Source organism: Lolium rigidum, chromosome 6 (assembly GCF_022539505.1).
Source record: "Lolium rigidum isolate FL_2022 chromosome 6, APGP_CSIRO_Lrig_0.1, whole genome shotgun sequence".
In the NCBI taxonomy this organism is placed as follows: Eukaryota; Viridiplantae; Streptophyta; class Magnoliopsida; order Poales; family Poaceae; genus Lolium; species Lolium rigidum.
The window spans coordinates 208,380,662-208,388,400 of NC_061513.1; positions in this window are offsets into that span (position 1 = coordinate 208,380,662).

Consider the following 7,739-nt stretch of genomic DNA (forward strand, 5'->3'; position numbering starts at 1 on the left):
GGTTTTGATGAGCATGATATTTTTAGTCCCCCAAGCATTGAGGAGAAAATTTTCTTTGATGATACTTTGCCTCCTATTTATGATGATTATAATGATAGTGGTCTTCCGGTGCCGCCTACTATGGAGGATAAATTTAATTATGATTACAATATGCCTCCTATATTTGATGATAGCTACTTTGTTGAATTTGCTCCCACTACAATTAATAAGAATGACTATGCTTATGTTGGGAGTAGTAATAATTTTATGCATGAGACTCATGATAAGAATGTTTCATTTGATAGTTATATTGTTGAGTTTGTTCATGATGCTACTGAAAGTTATTATGAGAGAGGAAAATATGGTTGTAAAAGTTTTTATGTTACTAAAACACCTCTCTATATGCTAAAAATCTTGAAGTTACTTGTGTTTTATCTTCCTATGCTTGTCACTTTGCTCCTCATGAATTTATTTGTGTACAAGATTCCTTTTCATAGGAAGCGGGTTAGGCTTAAATTTGTTTTGAATTTGCTTCTTGATGCTCTCTTTTACTTCAACTCTTATTTCTTGGGAGTGCATCATTAAAACTGTTGAGCCCATCTTAATGGCTATAAAGAAAGCACTTCTTGGGAGATAACCCATGTGTTTATTTTACTACAGCAATTTTGTTTTATATTTGAGTCTTGGAAGTTGTTACTACTGTAGCAACCTCTCCTTATCTTTATTTTATTGCATTGTTGTGCCGAGTAAAGTCTTTGATAGTAAGGTTCATACTAGATTTGGATTACTGCGCAGAAATAGATTTCTTGCTGTCACGAATTTGGGTAGGGTTCTCTGTAGGTAACTCAGAAAAATCTGCCAATTTACGTGCGTGATCCTCAGATACGTACGCAACTTTCATTCAATTTGGGAATTTTCATCTGAGCAAGTCTGGTGCCTCTAAATAATTTGTCTTTACGGACTGTTCTGTTTTGACAGATTCTGCCTTTTATTTCGCATTGCCTGTTTTGCTATGTTTGATGGATTTCTTTGTTCCATTAACTTTCAGTAGCTTTGGGCAATGTCCAGAAGTGTTAAGAATGATTATGTCACCTCTGAATATATGAATTTTCAATTATGCACTAACCCTCTAATGAGATTGTTTTGAGTTTGGTGTGGAAGAAGTTTTCAAGGGTCAAGAGAGGAGGATGATACAATATGATCAAGAAGAGTGAAAAGTCTAAGCTTGGGGATGCCCCCGTGGTTCATCCCTGCATATTTCAAGAAGACTCAAGCATCTAAGCTTGGGGATGCCCAAGGCATCCCCTTCTTCATCGACAACTTATCTGGTCACCTCTAGTGAAACTATATTTTTATTCCGTCACATCTTATGTGCTTTACTTGGAGCGTCTGTGTGCTTTTATTTTCGTTTTGTTATTTTCATTCTCTGAATAAATTCATGCTTGTGTGGGAGAGAGACACGCTCCACTGTTGCATATGAACACATGTGTTCTTAGCTTTATTCTTAATGTTCATGGCGAAGGTTGAAACTGCTTCGTTCATTGTTATATGGTTGGAAACAGAAAATGCTGCATGTGGTAATTGGTATAAAGTCTTGAATAATGTGATACTTGGCAATTGTTGTGCTCATATAGATCATGTTTAAGCTCTTGCATCATGTACTTTGCACCTATTAATGAAGAACTACATAGAGCTTGTTAAAATTTGGTTTGCATGATTGATCTCTAGAGTCTAGATATTTTCTGGTTAAGGTGTTTGAACAACAAGGAGACGATGTAAAGTCTTATAATGCTTACAATATGTTCATATGTGAGTCTTGCTGCACCGTTTTATACTTGAGTTTGCTTCAAACAACCTTGCTAGCCTAGCCTTGTATTGAGAGGAATTCTTCTCGTGCATCCAAATCCTTGAGCCAATAACCATGCCATTTGTGTCCACCATACCTACCTAATACATGGTATTTCTCTGCCATTCCAAAGTACATTACTTGAGTGCTACCTTTAAAATTCTATCCTTTGTCTTTGCAATATATAGCTCATGGGAAAATAGCCTTAAAAACTATTGTGGTGAAGAATATGTAGCTACTTGTTGAGCGGTAACCATGTTTCTGGGGACGCCATCAACTATTACCTTTGTTGAATATCATGTGAGTTGCTATGCATGTTCGTCTTGTCTGAAGTAAGGGTGATTTATCATGATCAAATGGTTTGAGTATGCATATTGTTAGAGAAGAATATTGGGCCGCTAACTAAAGCCATGATTCATGGTGGAAGTTTCAGTTGGACATCAATCCTCAATCACTTATGAGTATATTATCTGTTGTTGAATGCTTATGCATTAAAAGAGGAGTCCATTATCTGTTGTCTATGTTGTCCCGGTATGGATGTCTAAGTTGAGAAAAATCAAAAGCGAGAAATCCAATGCGAACTTTCTCCTTAGACCCTTGTACAGGCGGCATAGAGGTACCCCTTTGTGAAATTGGTTGAAACATATGCTATGCAATGATAATCCATGTTAATCCAAGCTAATTAGGACAAGGTGCGAGCACTATTGGTATACTATGCATGAGGCTTGCAACTTATAGGATGTCTTATACATAACACATATGCTTTATTACTACCGTTGACAAAATTGCTTCTATGTTTTCAAAATAAAAGCTCTAGCACAAAAATAGTAATCCATGCTTCCCTCTGCGAAGGACCTTTCTTCTACTTTATGTTGAGTCAGTTTACCTACTTCTTTCCATCTTAGAAGCAAACACTTGTGTCAACTGTGCATTGATTCTTACATGTTTACCCATTGCACTTGTTATTTTCTTTATGTTGACAACTATCCATGAGATATACATGTTACAAGTTGAAAGCAATTGCTGAAACTTAATCATCCTTTGTGTTGCTTCAATGCCTTTTACTTTGAATTTATTGCTTTATGAGTAACTCTTATGCAAGTCTTATTGATGCTTGTCTTGAAAGTATTATTAATGAAAAGTCTTTGCTATATGATTCAGTTGTTTACTCATTGTCTTCACCATTGCTTCGAATCGCTGCATTCATCTCATATGCTTTGCAATAGTATGATCAAGATTATGTAAATAGCATGTCACTTAAGAAATTATTCTTGTTATCGTTTACCTACTCGAGGGCGAGTAGGAACTAAGCTTGGGGATGCTTGATACGTCTCAAACGTATCTATAATTTCTTATGTTCCATGCTACTTTTATGATGATACTCACATGTTTTATACACATTATATGTCGTTTTTATGCGTTTTCCGGAACTAACCTATTAACGAGATGCCGAAGTGCCAGTTTCTGTTTTCTGCTGTTTTTGGTTTCAGAAATCCTAGTAAGGAAATATTCTCGGAATTGGACGAAATCAACGCCCAGCATCTTATAATTCCACGAAGCTTCCAGAACACCCGAGAGACACCAGAGGGGAGCCCTGGTGGCCCCACACGTGTGGGCGGCACGGCCAAGGAGCCAGGCGGGCCCCCCTATTGTGTGGAGCCACCGCAGCCCTTCCGACTCCGCCTCTTCGCGTATAAGAAGCCTCCTAACCTAAATCTTCGATACGGAAAAGCCACGGTACGAGAAACCTTCCAGAGCCGCCGCCATCGCGAAGCCAAAATCTGGGGGACAGGAGTCTCTGTTCCGGCACGCCGCCGGGACGGGGAAGTGCCCCCGGAAGGCATCTCCATCGACACCACCGCCATCTTCATCACCGCTGCTGTCTCCCATGAGGAGGAGTAGTTCTCCATCGAGGCTAAGGGCTGTACCGGTAGCTATGTGGTTAATCTCTCTCTCCCATGTACTTCAATACAATGATCTCATGAGCTGCTTTACATGATTGAGATCCATATGATGAGCTTGTAATCTAGATGTCGTTATGCTATTCAAGTGGATTTTACTTATGTGATCTCCGGAGACTCCTTGTCCCACGTGTGTAAAGGTGACAGTGTGTGCACCATGTGGGTCTCTTAGGCTATATTTCACAGAATACTTATTCACTGAGTTATGATTTGAGTTGGATGTTATCTTACCAGAGAGTAATTGAGAATAGCATAGTGAAGTGCTTATTTATATCCCTTTATGATTGCAATGTGCTTTATATCACTATTAATCTATGTGCTACTCTAGTGATGTTATTAAAGTAGTTTATTCCTCCTCCATGATGTAATGGTGACAGTGTGTGAATCTGTTATCACCAGAATTTAACCGAGTCAGAGGTGGGCCGCAATCAAGATGGGCTTAAAGAAATATACGTGGAGGATTACGTGAATCGGCCCGTTATACCAAGTTGGGTTTAATTGCCCTTGTATCTGTAAAATATTAGATCGCATCTTAGTTTAGAAAGTAGAATCTTACTCGTGCACGGTTTGGTGCACGCCCACATTAGAAAGTCCCCTGGACTATAAATATGTACCTAGGGTTTATGGAATAAACAACAACTCACGTTCAACCCCAAACAAACCAATCTCGGCGCATCGCCAACTCCTTCGTCTCGAGGGTTTCTATCGGGTAAGCGACATGCTGCCTAGATCGCATCTTGCGATCTAGGCAAGCACAAGCCCCACGTTGTTCATGCGTTGCTCGTATCGAAGCGCTTTTGATGGCGAGCAACGTAGTTATCATAGATGTGTTAGGGTTAGCATTGTTCTTCGTTTAAGCATGCTTACGTAGTGCAACCCTTGCATATCTAGCCGCCCTCACACCTATCTCAGGTGTGGGGGCGGCACCCGCTTGATCATTATTCGGTAGATCCGGTCCGTTACGATTGCTCCTTGTTCTACAAGGATTAGTTTAATATCCGCAATAGTTAGGCCTTACAAAGGGGGAGGATCCGATGGCACGTAGGGTGGCGTTCGCAAGTCCTAAACAGGATGTTCCGAGGATCAACTTCATGTTGGTTTTTAGGCCTTGTTTAGGATCGGCTTACGAGCACCGTGCGTGGCCGCGAGGCCCAACCCGGAGTAGGATGATCCGATTATGCGGTGAAAACCCTAAATCGTCGTAGATCTCATTAGCTTTATCTTGATCAAGCGGGACCACCAAGTATTCGTGCACCCCGTACGAATCATGGGTGGATCGGCTCTTTGAGCCGATTCACGGGATAACTCGAGAGCCGATCGAGGCTCGTATTTAATGTTTACATGTATGCCCTGCGGGGAAACTAAGCGAGGCATCCCCATCACCTTCCCGACCAGGTATAGGTCGGGTGGCACGCCCTTGCACTTCGCATCGCCGCGTGTGACCGGAAGAGCATTGCGGGCCGTCGCTCGGAGGGTCTCAGCCAGCCGCAGCTCTAGGCTCTTCCCGGCTCTACGGTGTTGACAAGGCCGCTGCCCGCCGGTGGGTTTTGGCAGTCAACACATTTTGGCACGCCCGGTGGGACAATCATCTACATCAACCACATCGCCATCTACATCTGAGATGGCGGGCGGCACGCCAGTCACGTGCGATGAGATCAAAACCATCCTCGAAGCCGAACTCATCGGCTCTTCCCACCGAACCCACTCCCATGGCGTCAGGTGGAGGGGTTCCACGCCTGAAGGCGCACTCGATGGGATAGATCTCTCCACCCCGTCAGAGGAGCGCATCAGGTCGCTGAAGCATGGGGATCTGCCCAAGGAGCTCGGAAGGAAACATGACGGGATCAAGGCAACCTTTGGAGCCGAACTCATCGGCTCCTCCGAGAAGACCCGCCGCACGATATCAAGCTCGGTAGAGACCCACGTCCGGGGCCCGGTGTCGACACGGTGGATCTCAGCCACTCCATAGGTCAGCCAAAGTTTTCCTTTGGTGTCAATATGGCGAGGGTCTCGCAAGCCGCCATGACAAAGAGAAAACAGAAGCAGCCACTCCCGTGGCAAGGATGAAGAGGGGGCCGATCCGCGCGACCAACCCCAAGATGAGGACAGGCGGTACACGGCAAGGGAGGGGATAAGAAGCATGCGGTATCAACGCCCACTCTCCGAGCACCTCCTCAACAAATACGAGCAACACCACGACCGACGTCGGCGCTACGACGTAGATGATGAAAGGAATTTTCGGTCTGATGCCGAGGTCAGAAGGTACCGCCAACATGGTAGAAGCAACGACGGGTACGATCGTCGCGCCGAAGGAAGGCCAAGGGGGCAGGGTGACATGGATAGGCACTGGGACTGCCCGTTCTTCAAACATTGCTGGGACTCAGGAATGAGCCGATTGCCCACAATCGGCAATTGCCCAGAATGCAACAAGAAGAAGAAGGAGGCAGCCAACGTGTCTGTGTTCGAGCGCCTAGGGCCTCTCCCGCCACAAAGCAAACGCGCTCGAGTCACCTCGTTGGGCAGATCTTGAGGATTCGGAAGACGAGGGAGAAGTAGAAGAAGACAGGTACCACCGGCCAAGGTGGTGCCCCGACGGACTCAGCCGTTCCCAAAAGCGCGGGGTTCAGCGATTGCGCGGCCCGGAGGAAGCCGAAAGGTTATACCGCATACGCTAAGGAAGGCACGACCTGATGCGGCTGCAAAGGTTCAGCGAACCCTGGATGAAGAGGGTCGTCCACAGAAAATGGAGTGGCGCCCCAAACAGAGGAAAGCCGATGATGAGACATCGGCTGGTACAAACATGGTACTCGTCTTTCCAACGGAACGTAGTGCTCCACGACTCTACGGTGCACTTAAGGTGGACGACAGCAAGCGCATCAAGTCAGAGGTTGGGTTGGTTTTATCCAGCCTAACCGAATAGCAAGATCAAACCAATGAGCAAATCGGGCAAGGCTGATCCTTATGAAGGAGCATTACAGAACCTTCAGTCAACGCTCCAATGGATATGGAGGCCGATTCCAGAAATCGGCCAAAATTACCTTCACCACATGTTCTGCTTGCGTTCAGCACCAATCTACTGAGCAGTGGCCACGTCAGCAGATGAACAGCATGGATTTTTGCGAAGCCGACGTGCAAGTACAGTGCCCTGGCTAACCATACAAGCCGATATCTGCAGTAATCTGGCAGATATCGGCTCGGGGGGCATATAATCAGATGAACATGTGCAGATAAAACATGTGTGAACATGCGTACAGAGAGACATTGGGGGCCGATTAAGAAAAATCGGCCAAATAAAAAAAAAAGAACATCTTTGGAACAGCCGATGCAAGGGCGTCGACTTCAGAATCAAGAAACAGCCGATGCGTAGCCATCGACTCTAGTTGTGCGATGTTTATCAAGTCTCCACCAAATCCAGGATTTCCAATCTGTGGGGCTAGTTCAGCTGAAACGGAAGATTATCGTACTGTCGGAGGAAGAAAAAGGATCGGGTCGTGGCGCATTTTCTCCGACATTCTCGCCTCGAGTAAGGCTCGGGGGCAGCGGAGCCTAGTGGATACTCTGTTTAAAGAGCCGATGGGGATACCATCGGCTGATCCTTCACTGCGACCTTCCTCACAATGATGAGTACTGAAAAGGATTTTTGGGTTTGTTTGGAAAAGTTCAAAGGTTTTCCTGAAGATTCTGCATTTTCCACCAGATTTAGAAAATCATCAGTTGAAGAAGGGAAGGGTGAATTTCAAAGGACCGATGCGGTACGATCGGCTCATTACGCATTGGCAAAGGGGACGAATCGGCAAGGTCAGTAGAAGAGGGAATCGGCTTAATTAAACTCAGAAGAAATCGGCAAAATCAAATTGGGGAAAAGTTCTTCATTGATTGGATGAGGTTTCTTACATAAAGAGCTAATTACTCTCAAAAGGGAAATACTAGGGGATCCATTGCCCCATCTACTA